We start from the raw sequence: 20368 nt of genomic DNA, 5'->3' as shown, positions 1-20368 counted from the left end.
TGCAATTTCCTTCTCCAGGGAATGTTCAATTAAAAGTAAATATCAAGTCATTTAAAAAAACTATGTAAAAAAAAAAAAAAAAAAAACTATGTAAAAGGCAGCCCTTCATTCATTAGCTTCTAGAAGCTACTAGAATTTTGCCGGATACTTAGAATCAGATATCAGAATGGCCAGGTTACTGCGTCTCCTTTTCTTGTCTAGGGGAATGGCCCCCAAGCTACAGCTATGGCTGATCCCTTGCCTGACTCTGCCTCCACTTCAACAGAGGCCTGCCAAAAGCTCTCTGGGTGCCAAGCCCGAAGCCCAGGCCCCAGAGCTTCCTTTGGGGAGGCCTCTGCTGTAGTACATGGGATGGTTAGACAAGACCTGAGACTCCAAGGAATAAGAAACAGAAGAGGTGGATGGGGAACAGGTCACCGGAGAGGATCGATTCTTCTGCATTTCATACCCGGGGAGAGGTTTCACCTATGAAAGCAATGTGACCCCAAGCCTCTCTAATAAAACTAAAAAGCCTGCGGCAGGCTTTCATACAGATCTTGATGTTCAGCTGCTTCTGTTACAGCCCTGTATATTTTTGAGTTCTCCAAAACAATAAAAACAAAGGAATAATAATGACCCAGAGTAACCTTGAAAAGCTTTTTAAAAGAAGGAATTCCCAAAGTCTGAGTCCACTTAATTAAATCTCCTTGACTTGGAACACAGAACATCATTTCTTTTCTGAACTCACTGAGCTTGGCTGAACTAGTCATGTATTACTGACATATTACTTCAGGAAGATGGACTAATTTAATTTCCTGCCACCAGAGCTTAAAATCTTGCTGTAGGTCCTCCTCAAAGGAGAGGGTTTTCTTGGAAGGATGCCCTGATAGTCTTTATTACCTTCCTCCTCCTTCTTCTGGTCTGTCTAATTACAGTGATAAATCTTTAAAGGAACTCACAGCATTGCCAGGAAAGGAGAAACCACAGGTCAGCAGCTCAGCATCTTTATCCCGAACACCTCTTCTACTTGAACTTGTCATCCCATTGTTAACAACCACCATTAGAATGGCTACTACACGTGAAAGATTGCGTCTTTGTCCAACTTCATCTCTTTTGTCTGCTGAGGAAATCAGTTGCACATTTCTCAGGGCAACCACTCTCTTCCAGAATCTTTCTTGTTTGGATTCACCCATTCTCACCTGTGCTGTCAAGGAGTCCACAACAAATTCTAGAACTAGGTGTGGATTTGGATTATCAGTAACCAGTGGCTTCCTATAGAGATTCTAGAACAGAGGTCACGAACTGGTCACATTCTACCTGAAGCCATTTTTATTTGGCCCAACCGTTGTTTAAAAAAACAAAACAAAACAACCCCCCCAACAATTCTACCTCTATATCTTTATATGCCCTGGTGAAAAACCTTTGCAGATACGTACAAGGAAACACGGAAAAAGATGCTTCCTGCAGCACTGCTAAAATAGTAGAAAACTGGAAACAACCTAATCATCCATTTATAGAGGAACTGAAAAATAAAAGATGGTACATTCATGCTACAGATAGTATACTATTCAGTATTTAAAAGAAATAAATTGGAGCAGCAGTCAGCAAATGACAGTTCACAGGCCAAATCCAGCCCACAGCCAGTTTTTGTAAATAAAGTTTTATTGGAATACAGCCATATCCCTTTTCTTACATATTATCTATGGCTGCATTAGCTATAAAATAGCAGAGCTGAGTAGCTGTAGCAGAGAGAGTGTGGCCCACAAAACCTAAAATCCTGATCTTTCATAGAAAAAGTCTGTCAACCCTGAACTAGTTACATATATTTACATTAATAAATAAACAGGTTGAGACTTTCCTCGTGGTCCAGTAACTAAAACTCAGTGCTCACAACACTGGGGGCCCAGGTTTGACCTGTAGTCAGTAAACTAAATCCCACATGTTGTAACTATAAAGATCTCACATGCCAACTAAGACCTGGCGCAGCCAAATAAATAAATATATTTTTTTAAAAAGAAAGAAAAATAAATAAATAAAAAAGAAAGAAAGAAAACAAACAGGTTGAGTGAAAAAGCAAGCTGAGAATGATTATGACTGAAAAATTAGAAAACAATATGGTGTTCATGGATTTGCATTTATGTATATGTAAATACTCCCAAAAATGGAATAGAAGGATATACAGTAATTTCTGATAATGCCTGCTAAAACTGGACAGAGTGAAATGTAGAGAATGGAACAAGAAATGTGAAGAATTTTTCAACTCTATCTGTAATACTTTATCATTTCTCTTAAAAACAAATAGAAACAGGTTATGAGGTTTGAAGCAAATAAGAGAAAACATTAACAACTGTCAATTCTGCTTCCTATATTATTCTCTGAATGTTTAAGATTTCTGTAAAAAAAAAAAACAAAATAAAACTAAAACAAACAAAAAACCAAGAGCAATTTCACATTAAAACAGACAGGTTTTCTGCTTCTCTGGAAGAATGGGAATATCCTGACAGCCCCTGGCCCAGGCCCCAAGGGAACTGAAGGGCAATGGGAACTGAATGACGGCTCAGCCACCCGATGATGGGCCCAGCCACCCAATCCTCCCCAACCCACACTTCCTACTGTCTCACACCTAGCATGCTTTGCTCATTTACACTTCCTGCCTGGCTCTTGTAGGCATCTCTGTCTATGACCAAATTTATGTATGCACGCTCAGTTGTGTCCAACTCTTTGCGACCCACTGGACTGTAGCCCGCCAGGCTCCTCTGTCCATGGAGTTTTCCAGGCAAGAATACTGGAGCAGGTTGCAATTTCCTACTTCAGCGTGATTTCCTGACCCAAGAATCAAACCCGTGTCTTTTGTATTTCCTGTGTCTCCTGCAATGGTAGGTGGATTCTTTACCACTGCGACACCTGGGAAGCCCTTGTCATGCTAGTCCATCTTTTTAAATGACACTTATCAAGGCTCTGTAATGACATGGAATCTGCTTAGCATAAATGAAAAAGCAGTTTACAAAATTAAATACAAGCAATCACAATTGCATAAAAATAAGACACATCAAAACAGCAGTAGTGGTCAACTCTGTGAGATGGGACTGCATATAGGAGATTTTCCCTACTCCCTCAAGCTTTCTATATTTTCCAAATTTTCTCTAACAAGCATGTGATATCTTTAAATGGGAAAAAAAAAAAAGGTCTGGCAATTCACTAGGAACAGCAATGCAAGGAGGGTACTCTGTGGGTACACAGCGCATACTAATACCTTTAATGAATGCGTTCCGATGCAGTGTTCTCTAAGATCAGATCAGGTAAACACCTGCCAACTGCCTGGCCTGGAGTTCAAGGACTCAGAGTGTAAAGGCAGCCCAAGCCATAGATCACAGAGGCCAGCAGAAAAGCACCGCAACACTCAGACAAGAAGATAAAAGTGACTCCCTATTAACCAGCCCAAACCAAGTCCCTGTGCAGCTTTCTCTCAGGGGAAGCAGCTGTTTCTACTCTGTATCCACCTCATCACCATCAACATGACTCTCTTTCACAACTGCTACTAATTGTTCTGAAGGATCAGGAATCCTTGTTTGCCAATCCCTGAACCAACATCAAGAGAGCAAGCTCAACTCTGAGTCTCTGGTTCCCATGATGGCCAGTTATCAAAATGGGAATTACACAATTTTCAAAACAAGATTATTCATCTCCAATTTAAAAAATAATATCCCTCTCTGGAGAACTTTTAAAAGGACATGGAATCTGTGTTGGGAGAATAGTTCTTTATCTGCCTCTATGTACGTAAAGTATATCTGGAGGAATATGCAAGAGCCAGATAACAACACCGGTTGCCTGTAGGGAAAAGAGCTGGGTAGCTGAAGGCCAAGAGCCAAAGGGAGCCTTTACAGTGTATATCCTTTTATACCTCTTGAATCATGTAAATATATTACCCAGTCTTAAAATCAAATTAGGGGAGGAAAAAAGATGGAAAATTTTTGTGAAATTAACTAAACTATATCCAGATGTTATAACTCATTTTCCCCCTTTTATCTATCCACTTTCACTGACCACCACAAATATAACATAATAGAATGTTTTAACTGATGAACAAGGGCCCTAGGAGTAAAGCTACTTGTTCTCACTTCATGGGGAAGCATCATAAAAGCGCTTCTATGAGGTCTACAGCCATGGAGTTTTTAATGTTCTAATGTCAATGTTACATGTCGTGTAGCCTCAGCCATAAAAGGCATTCAGAACAAAGATGTCAAAATAACAGACTAATAACATATATTCTGTTATTACGGGCACAGTTTATAAACATAAGGGAATCTTTTTTCTGTAAACCAAACAGTTGAGAGCTCTGTCTAAACACTTTCAAACTATCTCTTACAGTACATATAAGAGCCACAGCATTTCAAACCGGCACAAATTATTTAAGGGCATTTGAGCAATCAATATAAAAAAACTGAAGGGATTTTCATGACAGTCCAATGGTTAAGATCTCACACATCCACTGCAGGGGGCATGGATTCAAACCCTGGTTGGGGAACTAAGATCCCGCATGTCGCACAGTACAGCCAAAAAAAAAAAAAAAATATATATATATATATAAACATTGAAATGCAATACTTGAAACGTAATACTCCCTTGAAACAGCAACTCCATTTCTTGCTACAATTTTAAGGCCATCAGCGAATAACTGAATACATATGCAAGATGTACATACACCTTTATGTTTATCTCAGTCGCATCTCTGACCACTTAAACAGTCATAGATAAGGAACTGGTTAGATTATGACATATCTCTACAATGGGAAATTATGCAATCATTAAGAATGGTAATAAACCTCTAGGTATTTACACAAGGAAAGATGTTCATGACATCGTGATGAGAGAAAAAAAGCAGGCTACCAAACAGGACAGTTACTATGACGCAATTTATGTCTACATGTGTATATGCACAAGTGCAGAGACAGATGTGAAGGAAACTGCAAAGACAAGACACACTATTCAAGCGTGAACTTGAATATTCAGCAGGTCAGGGTTTGAAATTCTGCTCTGCCACTTAGCTATAAAATATTGAGAAAGTTACATTGTCATAGTTTCTTCTATAAAATGGGATTAATAACAACACCTACCATAAAGAACTGTTATAAGGATTAAGTAAGCTAATAAATGTTAAATGCTCAGTCTAGTCCAAGATGCATAATAAACCCTCAAGAAAGGCAAGTAATATTGATCTCCGGGGGTGAGCCTGCAAATTACTGCTTGTGCTTTCTTTGGCCTTTGTGATAAGTATGTGTATTTTGTTTCTTACAATCAAGCAGGGAGATGGCAATAAAAATATTTTTTCTTTGGGGGAAAAAGGTCTAGCACCTTGGTTTCAGCTTACGTGTCTTAAGATGACAGACTACTTATCTGGAAAGAAACCTAGAAAGGTCACAGACAAGAAACATGAACACATAAATGCCTGCCCTGAATTCAAATTGCCGCCATGAGCTCCGTCATTTGATGACCCCAACAGGCAGACAAAGAAAGCACTTATCTAGCGGGGAAAAGCGGAGAAGGCAATGGCACCCCACTCCAGTACTCTTGCCTGGAAAATCCCATGGACGGAGAAGCCTGGTAGGCTGCAGTCCATGGGGTCGCTAAGAATCGGACATGACTGAGTGACTTCACTTTCAGTTTTCACTTTCACACATTGGAGAAGGAAATGGCAACCCACTCCAGTGTTCTTGCCTGGAGAATCCCAGGGATGGGGGAGTCTGGTGGGCTGCCGTCTATGGGATCACACAGAGTTGGATACGACTGAAGTGACTTAGCAGCAGCAGCAGCAGCAGCGGGGAAAAGAGGCAAAGAAACCGAAGTATTCATAAAGTACATTCATAAAAAATATATTCAAGTCTAGGGGACACTAATTCAGAATCAATGTGGGTCTGGGGCTACCTTGTGTTCAATAGGCATGACTCATAGTACATTAAGTGCTTAATGTATATACCTCTTCTAATCCTCAAAATCACCTTTTGAGGAATAGGTATTAACCTCATTTTAAAAACAAGGATGGGAGGCTTAGAGAAATTTATTGGCTCAGGGTCATAGCAGTTAAACGGTACAGTCAGGATTCAAAACCAGGTTTGTCTTATTGAAAAACTCTAAACTTACTACACATATACACATGCATATACATGTGTATCAATATATGCAGAGATTAAAATGATTCAAGTTGTATATACAGTGAACAAATAAATCTTCCTCCTACCCCTGGGGAGATACTTGAAGCATATACAAACATTAATATATGATATATTCATGCTTAATATATCTTAACTAATATAAAATTGCTTCCCTACTTTTAAAATTGAGGTGTAAGTAAGTATATATCATCATTCTCTACCTTATTTTACAGATCTTGGAGAAACCTCCCATTCCTCCAACCCTCACCCGTGTCCCCACTTTTTAAGTAGCTGCTTAGATACCACAGTACAGTTGCCTGATAACGTATTTGATTAGTGCCCCACTGAGGGAAACTCCAACAGTTTTGGTCTTTGCAAAAGTTCTTGGTCAGTGCAAACAATGCTGCAGTGAATGTCCTGAACACTGGGCTTCCCAGGTGGCTCAGTGGTAAAGAATCTGCCTGCCAATGAAGGAGATGCGAGAGATGAGGGTTTGATCCCTGGGTCTAGAACATCCTCTGAAGGAGGAGAAGAATACTCCAGTATTCCTGACTGGAAAATTCCACGGACAGAGGTGGACTACATGGACTGGTGGGCTATAGTCCATAGCGTCACAAAGAGTCAGACATGACTGAGCACAGACCATGAATGAATATACCTTTAACTATATGTGGGGGTTCTTAGTAGAAGCTACTGCTAGCGGTTTAAAGGCTATGCATGTCCTTTTGACAGAGGGCACGGTCTTACCCACTCCCCTGGCTATACCATTTATCCTCCCACCCACAGGGCACCCACTGTCCACATGACTCCGACATTCAGGGCTAATGCTCTGAACTACCACTAAGCTATGAAGCTGGAAGAGCCTGCCTGCCAGGAACTTCTTGTTCCATGTACTGATCCAGCAAAGAGATAGTCTCTCTGCTTAAAATTTATACTGTGATGTCAGAAACTTAATCAACCAAATACAACATTTGGTCCTTGAGTAGGACCCTTTTCTGGATCTTGATTTGAACAAGCTGATTATTAAAAATATATAAGACCATCAAGAAACTTCAAACCCTGAACATCAGATGATGTTAAGGACTACTGTTACTTTTTAGGTGTAAAAATAGTATTTTTTAAAGAAGGTTCTTACCCTTAAGAGATACACACAAAAGCATTTTCAGATAAAAGTAACATGCTGTCTGGAACCAAAATAATCAGGGGTGAGGTCAGTGGGGTGGAAAAAAGGTCACATGTGAATCAGAACTGCCATGTGCTGATAACTGCTGGAGCTGGGTAATGGGTTCATGGTTCATTATACTATTCTATTTTTATGTATGCTTGAGAGTTTCCAAAATGGAAAAAAAAACAGATTGCCTTCTGACCAATGGCGCTTTTTTTTTAACTTTTAAGAAAATTTTAACTGTGGTTAAAAAACAAAACAAAACAAAAAAACCCCACATATTATAAAATGTACCCTTGTAACCAGTTTTAAGTGTACAGTTGAGTAATGATATTCACAGTGTTGTGCAACAGATCTCTAGAACTTTTTCATCTTGCCAAACTGAAACTCTACACCTATCAAACAGCAACTCCCCACCTCCCTGTCTCCCCAGCCCCTGGAAACCACCATTCAACCTCATGGTTCATCCGTATTATAGCATGTGACACATCTCTGTCTTTTATAAGGCTAAATAACATCCCATTGTAGTATATACCATATTTTCTTTATCCATTGATATGGCCATGAACATGCGGGCGACTTGCACCTCTTGGCTATTGTCAATAATGTTGTAGTGATGATGAGTGTACACAATGACTTGTCCTTTTAATCAGACTGCCAGGCAGCCGGGCAGACAGCCACAACAAATGCTGTATTTGAACGAGGGAGGTGGCCTGGAATAACAAAAAAGAGGTTCAGACACACCAGGGATTGAAACCCAGTCCAACCATTCCCAGCTCTGGGACTCCATGCAAGTTCCCTCACCCCTCTGAGCCTATTTCCTCCTCTGCAAAATGGGACTATCAGGAATGCCCGGCTCCTTGGGGTTGCGGGAGGATCACAGGACAAGCATGACAATGCCTGGTCCACAGGAGGTACCTTTGCCCTGACCCAATTTACGGGAGTAAAAAACTCTGGAGATCGGAGAGAGAAGCAACATGGCAGACTGAGAAAATCAGCAGCAAAGTAAGCAGAAACCAGGGTGACCTGGCTCCAAAGTTCATGGCCTTTTTTCCACACCAGCATGTCCTAAATATCAGTCACCTGACTTCACAGTTTTTGCCATATCCATACACTACCTGTACTATTATTGAGTTAAGGTTTTGCATTAAACCTACTTTTAACACATGTTTCTTTTTAAAAGAAACTTTCTATCACTACTATAAATGGAAAACCAGTATCACTTGTTGTAAATGGAAGGTAACTGAAAATAAATATAAGGACACACAACAGTGTTACTAAATTCAAACTAAATAACTGTAGCTTACCTAAGGCCCCAGAACTGATCTCCCTTGGTTAGAAAGGGAACTTAGCACATGTTAAGAAAGACTGGAACCAAATACTCTTCTTGACATAGTCAGAAGAGCCAAAAGTGTTTCAGAAGGAATAACTCTCACAGTGTCACTCAACAGAATTTAGGATGTTGTACCGGAGTGTCACCTAAAATCTTCCCCCGTCCCACCTGGTTTAACCCCTAGAATCTAATCCCATCTAAATCTTCAAAATCAGAGTCCCATTATCAACATCTCTGGTGATTCTGGTGTGTACATTAATGTTAGAGAAGCTGCCTACATACGCTACCTTTATAGTATACAGTTTCCAAAGCTGATCAAACAATATTCCATAAATCACAGGATGTTTCAGTAATATAATGAATTGGCTACATTTTAAAAATTCCTCTCCAAAAGTCAATCAAAAATATCACGGTTCACTGCCTGATTCCATAAAGACATGTTTGCTCTCACTGCTCATCCACTGCACAAAACTGATAACGTACACACAGTATTTCTGGTTAATGTCACCAGCCAATAGTCTGTTCAGAGAATGAAGGGTTTAAATGTTAAAGGCTCATGTTCTGAGTCCTACTCACAAGGAGTTCTGTATCAAAAAGAAAAACAGGGACTTCACTGTAGTCCAGTGGCTAAGACTCCATGCTCTCAATGCAGGGGGCCCAGGATCAATCTCTGGTCAGGAAACTAGATCTCATATGCCACAACTGAAAATTCTGCATGCTACAATGAAGTTCAAAGATCCTGTGTACTGCAAGTAAGACCTGGTGCAGGCAAATAATTAAATAAAAGAAGAAAGAAAAACAGATTAAGGAGACAGCAAAGAAGGCTCACAAAAATTATTAAAAGATACCTTATGGTATGTGAATTATATCTCATGAAGCTTTTTTTTTTTAAGATATTTTTAGAGGGTCCTAATCAAATTTTAAGAAGGAAAAGGTACAGTTTTCCTTTTGAACTTTATAAAGTTCTAACTTTCCCTAAACTAATTTATTTAGAATTGTTCTCTTATGAGGCTGACAGAGAAGCAAAGATGCTCACCACAGCACTGTATGTGATTATTAAAAGCCAGAAACAACACCAGTGCCCATCACTAGGGAATGTTTTAGTTCATATTTACTAAACACGAAAACACGAAAAAATGGTTATGAAACGTTAAATTAACATCTCCAAATGCAAAACTGGAAATACATTTTGAGAGCAACTATCTGAAAAGACATCTGCAAGTGGACCAGTAAGCTGAAACTGAATCAGAATACCCTTTTCAAAGGTAATTCCTCCCCACTAAACTATTAGTGTCTGCCTTTTCAACTTTGTTTAGACACCATCCCGTTAAAAACATTATTTAGGAGGCTGCCTTTATAACTACATTTTTTTTTTAACAAGGAAAGGATCCAGTTTAAAGAAATCACGAGGGGACTTTCCTGGTGGTCCAGTGGTTAAGACTTAGCCTTCCACTGCAAGGGGTACAGGTTCAATCCCTGGTGGGGAAACGAAGTTCCCACATGCCTCAAGGTCAAACAACCAAAACATAAAACTCAGAAACAATACTGTAACAAGTTCAATAAAAACTTTAAAAATGATCCTCGTTAAAAAAAACAAACAAACAAACTTGGACTTCCCTGGTGGTACAGTGGCTGAGAATCTGCCTGCCAATGCAGAGGACGTGGGTTCGATCCCTGGTCCGGGAAGATTCCGTGTGTCATGGAGCAAGTATGGAAGCCCGTTGCCTAGAGCCTGTGCTCTGCAACAAGAGATGCCACCACCATGAGAAGCCCAAGCACCGCAGCTAGAGAGGAGCCTCCACTGTCGGCAGCTAGAGAAAGCTTGTGAGCAGCAAAGAAAACCCAGCACGACCAAAAAATTGTTTTAATTTTAAAAACATCATCAGAAACGTAAATACAAGTATATGCAAAGATAATCTTTAAGATGTTCACTGTAGCATTACTCGTAGCATTAAGTATTGAAATCAGCCTAAACGACAATGATTAGGGAAACAGGTAAGAACCGCATATCCATGAGACAAAACACATTTAGGAGTGCATTTTCCTTTGGACAGTAAGATGATTTAACAGGAGTTATTTCTGGGTGAATCTTAAATTAATCCTTTTAGGATTTTCCTCATTTTTCCTCAGTGGAAATTCATTACTTTTATAGTCAGGGGAAAAAAGTTCTATTTAAAAAATGCTGACAATGAAGAAATAAGCAGGGAAAAACACCATGTATTTCTTGGGCTAGAATCTGACCTGCTATTGCAGACCTTGCAAAACCAGTAACTATTTCCACCAAGAACTATCATCTTGCGGTTATCTTAAGTAACTCAAGCTGACGTTTTATCTTACCTGGATGGAATCTTTTATGATTTACTAGCTAGACTTTTTTGCTTAGGTTATTGAAATGTGTTATAAAGTAATGATTACTGCAGTCCCCTATGCTGCTGGAGACAGTAGTATGAGCTTTAGCCTCTGTTTAATTTACATCACACATGAAAGCCTCAAAGCAAGTCCTTCCAGAAACCACTGCTGAAGGGGATGTTAAGGACCCCAGGAGGGTAACAGCATATCCAGTCTCAGCTCCCAAGAATCTATCACAATTTCTATTTCACTCGGACGCACTTCCATTTATACACTATGTTCAAATATGACAAAATGCAACTGCTGCAAATATCTTGCCAAAAATTATAAAAATAAAACCACACCCACTACAATTATCACTGATGCTCTCTAAGGCAAACTATGATTTAAATGAACCAGCATGCTAAAGATAGATGTGCCTGTGTGTGAAGAGCTCTCCATCTGCGATCAGTGTGACAAAGTGAGGAGACACAGTGCGTCACCAAGATTAACTGAGCCCTAAACAAGAACATCCCAAACAGCAATGCAGATGTCTGTGCTGATAAGACGAGCTGACGGTAAGGATCTCTGACTGCCAAGACAGAGCTCTCAAAGCCTCACCCTGGAAGGCCTGGGAGAAAGCACTGCATCAAGTCACCAAGGAAAAGTAAAAGATTAGCCAACTCAAAGCTGTCTTGCAGGCAGCGCTAGAAGAGCCTTGGAGGACGACCCCATGTCCATTTTGCCTACACAGATAGTGAGGGCCAGGGACACTGAGTTACTTGCCTTGGGTAACACAGCAAATGGCAGAACTGTGCTTATAATTCATGTCTCCACCCAGATCCCACGGCCTTTTCACACCAGAATTTCCTGTGATGGCACAGGCTTTGATCAAGAACTCTAAGATTACGGAGATAAGGGGATACTGAAAGGAAAATCATGAGCCCACCCAGCAGACAGGGAGAGCTGAGGCTCAACAAAGGGAATCTTTTGCAATTTGTCAGCTGGTGGCATAGGACTTTAGCCAGCTTCTCCTCACTGGTACAGATGTTATCAGCAGAATCAGGAAGCAGTTCAGGACCGAATGACTCAGAATACAAGCTCACAGTGCCTACCTGCTTCACGTTTCAGGCCTGAGTTAGAGCTAAGAAGAGGGAGAGGTAGCCTATCTCACAAATCAGATTATCTGTCTGTTGCCTGTCAGTCAAGTAATTGACATCCAGAATTATATTCAAATACCAAGGGTTTTTCCCCTGATTTCTTCAGTCATTCTATGAAGTCACTTTTCCTTCATCAGCATTTGAAGTTAGTCACCCGGGTACAAAAGGCAAAGAAAGGCCTTTGACAAGACATCAGGGAGGTGCTGCCCACCTGAAAAACAGATGAACAAGTGAGAGGCTGGAGGAGCAGTGGACCTGGAGTCAGCAGGCCTGGGTAAGTTATTTGACTTCTCTGTGCCTCTACTTTCCTCTTCTGGAAAATGGGATTCATAACAGTACTCAGTTACCAGGCTGCTGTGAGGACTAAATGAGACAATGCGTGTAAAGTTAAGAACAGCATTTGGATCAATAAATGTGAGCTATTCCTGTTACAGGCATACCTTGGAGATACTGCAGATTTGGCTCTGCAGTTACAGGCATACCTTGCGGATACTGCAGTTGGCTCTGTTCAACTATAATAAAGCAAATCTTGCAATAAAGCAGGTCACACAAATTTTATGGTATCCCAGACTACATAAAAGTTATGCTTATACTATACTGTCTATTAAGTGTGCAAGGGTATTATGTCTAAAGAAACAATGCAATTGTTTAATTAAAATGTAACTGTTAATTTAAAAATACTTTATTGCCAAAAAAAATGTTAACCATCACCTGACAACGCAGGGTTGCCACAAACCTTCAAATTGTAAAAAATGCAATATCCATGAAGCACAATAAAACGAGGAAAGCCTGTGCTTTTATTACCATTATGTTTGGTTAAATCCTAGTTTTGCGACTTATAACCAAAGAGGGCATCACCAGCTTTAATGTACCCAGGAAACACCCTGGGAGGCGGGGGGGTCTTGGTAAAATGCAGACTGGTTTACTATATCTAGACATAAATTCTACATTTCTAATAAGCTCTCAGGGCACATGGGTGCCTTGATCATACAGAATAGCCTTGGACCAACAAGGACCTAGCCCTGTACCTACCAAGTATCTAGTATTATTGACCAAAATGAATGCCCTCTCAACACTTCATCTGTAAACTAAGTAAAATACATATGCCACATAGTCTCAACTAACTAAACATTAGTACGCAAGAATGTGCAGGAAAGAGCATTTGAAACTGAAAACAAAGCTAGACAAGCGGAGGTGGTAGAATTATTAGTCTTACTATTCACAGTGCTGAATCTTCAACATTGTGAAGTCTAAATTTACAGAGGCAGTTATTAGCATAAATGAAAAGAAGGCTCAAATTCCCTTGCTCAGAAGAGATACTCCATTCAAGGATCCTCTAGGAATTCCAGCAGAACACAACAGCTTCTCCAGGGATTCCCAAATCAAAAGCTCTGAAACTTTAGAAATGTCATTCGATGGCCAAGAAAGAACCACTTTGGCAGGAAGACTGTGGTCATTTGAGGCACTGAACTTCACAAGTGATTCCATTCTGTCTCCCAGAGTTGGCCAGCCTTCTCCCAGGAACCTTCATCAGCGAAGATCTTGAGTTAGGACAGCAATGCCAACAGCAATGAAACAGATGGGCACTGCTCTGGCACAGCCTGCACCTGCCACTCCACAAGCTGGTCAAGAGCCAGGCTTCAAGAAAAGTAGGGCTTCTGATGTCCTGGGGGAGGCTTCAAACAGACGCACCTGGGTGTCTATCCTGTAGGACCTCCTCCCCAGAGGCTCGAAGTGTGATGTTTATACCTTGCGCCTCTCCTCCAAGGGCTCACAGGGAACCAGAGCTAATTCTTCCACACAGGGCACCTTACAAAAAAAGCTGTCTTATCATTTTCAAGGCAGATGGCACCACCAACATCTACCAAATTGCTCAGGCCCAAAACCCAGGAATCATCTATGATTCCTTGCCCTCAACCACCATCCCGCTGGTTTCACCTCCATGACACATCCCCAGTCCATCTTCTTATACCATCTCTACTGCCAACACCCTAGAAAGCCAGCACCACCTCTCACTTGGCCTCCGAATGACTGTCCAGGCTGCCGTTCTTATACCTCTTAAAATTCACTGGTCACAGAGGCCAAAGTGATTTTTAGAAAAGACAAAACAGATCATGTCACTTCCTTCTTAAAGTTTTCAATGCTTTCCCATTGTTTCTGGAATAAAAACCCACCTCCATGCTCTGGGCTACAGGCCCTGCATGATCTGAAGCCTCATCCCCACCCATCCCCCACACACCCACTTGCTCCAGTCACTCTGAGTCTTCTTTTGGTTCCCAGAATTTACCAAGCTTATTCCCACCTCAGAGACTTTATCCCTGCTCTTCTGCCACATTTTCAAATGGCTGGCCCCTTTCTGGCCACATATCTCAGCAAAAATGTCATCATATTAGAGTAACCTTCTTGGACCACCCAGTTTAAGTCGCAGCACCCCCATGGAGAAGTTACTCTCCACGACACACTGTTTTACTGTTTTCAGAGTACTTATTTCCATCCAAACGACCTTGTCCATTTACTGGTTTCTTTTTCTGCTGCTGCCATTAGAATGCAAGCTGCATGAGAGCAAGGACCTCACCTACCTCTCCACCTTCAGAGCTCCAGGCTAGAACTGCACCTGACACACACCAAGTGATCAGCAAGAGAATGAAACTGAGCCAGTAGGGGCAAGAGTACTGAACTTGGAGTCAGAAGGCCTGGAGGTCAGTGTGAAATGGGCCACTACTAGCAGCCTGGCTTCTCTTACCTCAGGTCCCTCGACTGTAAAATGGGAATCTCAATCTGCACCTTCCTGTCCTAACAGGGTTACTGATAGACCAAATGAGTGAAGACACGTTTAAGCATTCTTGTAAACCATTAGGCACCATAAAGAGGGCACTGTATTATTAACCAGCACAACAGAAGGTTCTTTCTCAGGGAGCCATAAATCAGTGGATAAAGGGCTTAGAGAGCAAGCCAAGACTTCTAGCCCAGGCACCCAACAGAAATCTAAGGACACAAGAGATGTGAATCCACACCTTTACACCAAGGAGGGGAAAACACAAGACATGAACTCACTTAAAGACATCAAATTCAATTCAAAAGCTCGCGATATGCAAATTAAGCTCCGAGGTCCTTGAAGAAATGTGGAGTTGGGGCCGATCTCCACATGCTCCACGTGCTTGGCAAATAGGGATTTGGTAAACATTTACTGAACTGGGAGTCGGACAACCAGACCTGGCATCCAACCATCAGCTTTCGTTTTTATTTGCAACCCATTCTGACATGGGATTACAGGTTCCTGGGGCAACCCTGTAACAGTGACATTTATACCATACTGTGATAGGTACCGGAGAAGGCAATGGCAACCCCCTCCAGTATTCTTGCCTGGAGAATCCCAGGGACGGGGGAGCCTGGTGGGCTGCCGTCTATGGGGTTGCACAGAGTCGGACACGACTGAAGTGACTTAGCAGTAGCAGCAGCAGTGATAGGTACTATTTCATGAATTCAATGACCCTGTGAAGCTGACAAGACCTAGTATCATCAGCACATGCTTTAATTTACTCATTCACTAACCATCATTAAAATATAAAGCATAATTCAGGTTATTTAGGCTATGTTAAGCTTAAATAACAATAGCTAATGTTTACCAAAACTGCCAGGCACTTCACATGTATTAGGCATACATAAGTCCACACAACAGCCATGGATGGTGGATACTATTATTACCCTACTTTTCTAGATGCTGAAACTGGTAAAGAGGTAAAGTAGATCACTCAGTGGCACACAACTTAGAAGTAGCAGAGCCAAGATTTGAACCCAGGCAGCCTCATTCCATGCCTTTAAACCACTAGCATGCAATCAGAATTGCACAATAGCTCTAAAAGGACCCAGTAGCTTACTCCTCTCATTTTAAAGAGGAGGGGTCAGGAGGACAGAGAAACCCCCTTAAACATTCCAACTCTGTTCTGAAATTCACACTTCGGATGGTATCTATTTAACTGAAGCTTTATGTAAGATCTTGTTTCCTTGTCAGTGGAAGAAAAGCCTCTAGCCACAGCAGTCAGAAGGAACGAAAGAATACCCTATGGCTTTGTAACGGCTACCACTGAGAAATCAAAGATATCAGGGTACGGAGAAGAAAATACAGGATTTACCTGGAAATGTGTCCAGCTCCATCACTTAATAGGTATAAAATTCTTAGGCAAGTCATTCACTTTTCTTAGCCTCAGTTTCCTCATCTTCGAAATGGAGATGACATCACCACCTACCTGGCAAAGTCTATGTGAAGATTAAATAAGATAATATACCTGAAAAGTGCTTCTTAATCATATACAGCTGACCCTCAATATTTGCGGGAAATTGGTTGCAGGAGCCCCGGTGGATACCAAAATTCATGGATGCTCAAGTTCTTTATACATAAAGGTGAAGTACATAACTTCGTTTAAAAAAAATGCATCCACACAGTTCAAACCCGTGTTGTTTAAAGGTCAATCACAATTGGAAATAGATATTACTGTTTCAAGCACTTCTCAAAAGACAGAAACATAACTCTTTGTCTTCTGGAAGAGTCAACAAGACCTAAGTAAAAAAATAAAACCATAACCTCAACTATCAACAAGGACTTGACCCCAGGGCTTCCCCCACCAGGACTATTTTGCAGAAATCCACACCACCTCCCTTGCTCTTAGCAGAATGAAGAAGTAAAACTGAGGGGGGATATCAACAAGGGAGGAACATCCATATGAGCTGGTGCACTACACACCTAAACTCTATCTGTCTCAAAGTCAGCCCCTCCAGGAAGCCTTACCAAAACCACCCCACATGCCTCCTCACAGCTTGTTGAGCACTTACTATGTGCCAAGCTACTTGACATACCCGTCTTACTGGATTCCCGCTGCAGTTCATTAACGCATTTTACAGATAAGAAAAGAAGGCTGAGATTAACCTGCCCAAGGCCACACCATTACTAAGTGGAGATGCAGTCTCAAATCCAGACACTCGGACTTCAAGTTGGGCTCTTGGCCCTTCTCCTCCCCACTGAGGGAACTTCCAGCATACACGGCTCAGTATCTTAAACACTCCGAGCAGCAAGTGTTCGGACCCCACTGGGCAAACAGGTCAACTGAGGCCAAGAGGGAAAGGGACTTGCCCAAGGTCACACCGTGAGCCAGGGGCAGCGCCAAGATTCGGACCCCAAGCTTTCGCTTCCCCACCTCCCTTACCGCTTCCCCTCTCCCTCCCGCTTGTCCCCAGAGCTCGGCCTCTGACTTCCACCCCTCGCGGCCGGGTCTGGGGTCGGGCCGCACTCCCGCTTGGCGGAGAAGGGGACGAGGCCGTCCGGACTGCCTGAAGATGCCCAGGAGGCAGAGCAGAAGATGCTCCAGCTGCCGGAGCAGCAAAGCCTGTCGGTGGTGCCGCCGCGGGCCTTCAGGGGAAGATCCCATGCGGCGGGAAGATCGGCCCTGCCCAGCGGCCCTGCGGCTCCACCCCGACTCACCTGCAGCCCGAGCTGAAAGCGGGCGGCGGCGGGGGCGGCGGCGAGCCGTGGGCTCAGCCGTTGGCTTAGCCGTTCCCCGCTGCCCCGGATGGGGAGAGAACGAGGCCGCTCACTTCCTTAGCAACCGGCTCGGCGACCTACTTCCTTAGCAACCAATGTCAATTTCAATAACTTTATTGAGACACGAATGACGGTCATTGACAGTCTGTCAGGCAGGGCAGGGAGGGGCCGGACCCGGCCAGATACCGGTGCTTAATAGGTACCCAAGACCCTTCGGTCCTTTCACCCATCTAAGGGGGTGTGAGACGAGCGACACACGGTCTGACTCCGCCTGCTAGTATCTCGTGCCTCAGTTTCTCCATCTGTAAAATGTAACGCACTGGCTTTGTTGCGCCCTTTGGCCTTTTCTAAAGTGCTTTCGTGTCTCAAACTCCCATTTAGAGTCCAACAGACCTCTCAACCAAAAATTTAGCAATCATTCCTGTCCCTTCTTTCTCCTTCACATGCCCCTCCCACCCCATTAAGTCAGTCACCATGTCTCTAATTATTTAGAGTGTGTATGTGCATGTGTTAGTCGCTCAGTCGTGTCCAACTCGGCGACCCCGTGGACTGTAGCCAGCCAGGCTCCTCTGTCCGTGGAATTCTCCAGGCAGTTCTCCAGGCAAACTCTGGAGTGGGTTGCCATTCCTTTCTCCAGGGGATCTTCCTGCCCCAGGGATCAAACCTGGGTCTCCTGAATTGCATGCAGATTCTTTATCGTCTGAACCAGTGCCTCTCATATATTTCTCCTTTTCACCTTTCTAGATCCCCAGTGCCATCACATCAGGCCAGGCGTTGCCCTCATCTCCAGCCTGCCTGGCATAGTTAAGCTCTACTTCTACTCCTGTGTCCAGCCCTGACCTCCCAATCTATTTTCCACAAGGTGGCCAAAGTGGTCATTTTAAAACATAAAGCAGATTGGGGCACATTATGCTCAATACCATTTAATGGACTTCCACTTCTTTCAAAATCAAATCCAAAGCCCTTACTACTTTCTACAGAATCAGTAAAACTCCCTTCTAGCCACATTTGCCTCTAAGGCCAGGTTCCATACCCCCTCCCCCAGGAACTCAACCTGCTGTTACCCACTGCCACATGCTGTTGTATCGACCATGCTTGGTCCATAGTAGGTACTCCGTAAATATGTGGGGTCCATACATGCTCAGTTGTGTCCAACTCTTTGTCACCCCATGGACTGTGGTCTTCCAGGCTCCTCTGCTCATGGAACTTTCCAAACAAGAACACTGGAGAAGGTTGCCATTTCCTACTCTAGGGTATCTTTCCTGACCCAGGGATCAAACTCTTGTCTCAGATGTCTCCTGCATTGGCAAACGGATTCTTTACCACTTGTGCCACCTGGGAAGCTCTGAGGACCTGGGATGTTCTTCCCCACCCTACACCCTACCTTTGTCTAGTGTGGCAAATATTGCTACTTGCTCCCCTCACATTATTTTCTGGCTCCTAAACACACAATTAGACAACATTTCCCAACCTTGCCTGTTTCTCAGACCAAGTTCTGGTCAAATGAATATGATGTGCGCCATTCTCAGGCCTAACCCATAAAAACCTCTCGTGTAATTGTTCATACTTCCTCAGCTTTAAGGTGAAGGACTTTAAAGGACTTGAAAGTGAAGGACTCCAAGGTTCTAGGAGATGGCTGAGTTGCAGAATAGGAGGAATCTGGATCAATGAGACATCTCTTAGTAGACAGCTGCCCACACTAGACAAGAAAATAAACTTTTACTGGATTCTGCTACTGAGACAAGGAGAATTTTTGTTACAACAGTTAGCTGGCCCCAACTAAGATACCTGACTCTGAATCATCCTTTGGGTCCTTACTTACTTCCCTTCACATGTTACCCACTCTATGTGCCTACCCAGCATTATTCAATATAGTTAAGTCAATGAATCATGTTTACGTTATAATAACTACAAACACTGTTTCTGATGAACCCATTAAAGTGGGTTTATGTTTTATTTCTTCCACACTTTTTCATTTGTTTTCTTTGTGGCTACTGCTATTTTTTTCTATATGTCTTAAACTTCTTTAGAAATTGTGTCTTGAACTTCTGTTAGAAATTGTGTTTAATGGACTGAGCTAATTTTCTCATTGTTTTTCTTTTTCATCCCTCTTTTTGGCTTTTTTTGTTCTACTCTCTGGGAGATTTCCTCAACTTTAGCATCCGTTTCTTCTAAGAAAGGATTCTGGGCTCACCTTTCAGTTATCAATATTCTTCTCTGCAGACGTTAGATCATAACTTCCTCCTCCTGTTAAAGTCAATACTTCCCCTCTGTCTCTGTCTGCCGAAGGTCTGCCAAAATTTCTGGACCACTAATGTCTGCCTCCTCTTCTATTCACATTATGGGCTGATACATTTTTTATTTCTTACTGTCATATAAGCAGGAGTCAAGGAGAAAAGAAAATCAATCAATACTACATGTTTATATTTATAATTAAAAAAAACAGGTACATAAGGAGTATAAATAGCTAGTTCAGAGAAAGGGTATAGAAAACATGGCTTTCAAATATAAAAAGATGCTCCACTCACTCATATTAAAGGAAATGAAAATTGAAATAACATTGAGTTTTTTTTCACTTATCAGAAAGAAAAAAACTTTGATAAGACCCTATTGATGAGAGCATTGTCTTGCTTCTGTCCTTAGCAAGCTTTTTAAAACTGTGTAGAAAAACAGGATTAGTAATAATAGTACTAAGCGTAGGGTGATCACATCATCCTT

At 42.1% G+C, this 20368-nt stretch overlaps 1 protein-coding gene across 4 annotated transcripts in view; it reads right to left on the bottom strand.

The window, feature by feature from the left end:
• The window catches only part of KIF3B (kinesin family member 3B), a 38418-nt gene extending 20703 nt beyond the window's left edge, over positions 1-17715 (bottom strand). Inside the window, exons 1-3 of one of the 4 annotated variants that reach the window (XM_065921819.1) lie at positions 17591-17709; positions 16248-16371; positions 7829-8006 (exon numbers count right to left, since the gene is read on the bottom strand). The gene's annotated coding sequence lies outside the window, so the exon portion shown is untranslated. Of the gene's footprint in view, positions 1-7828; positions 8007-16247; positions 16372-17315; positions 17331-17590 lie in introns of those variants that run through there. The other 3 variants (XM_065921820.1, XM_065921818.1, XM_065921821.1) reach the window with 3 other exon arrangements.
• Between the last annotated feature and the right edge of the window lie 2653 nt (positions 17716-20368).

Source organism: Muntiacus reevesi, chromosome 2 (genome assembly GCF_963930625.1).
Source record: "Muntiacus reevesi chromosome 2, mMunRee1.1, whole genome shotgun sequence".
Classification (NCBI taxonomy): domain Eukaryota; kingdom Metazoa; phylum Chordata; class Mammalia; order Artiodactyla; family Cervidae; genus Muntiacus; species Muntiacus reevesi.
This window is presented reverse-complemented; position numbering and strand designations above follow the sequence as displayed.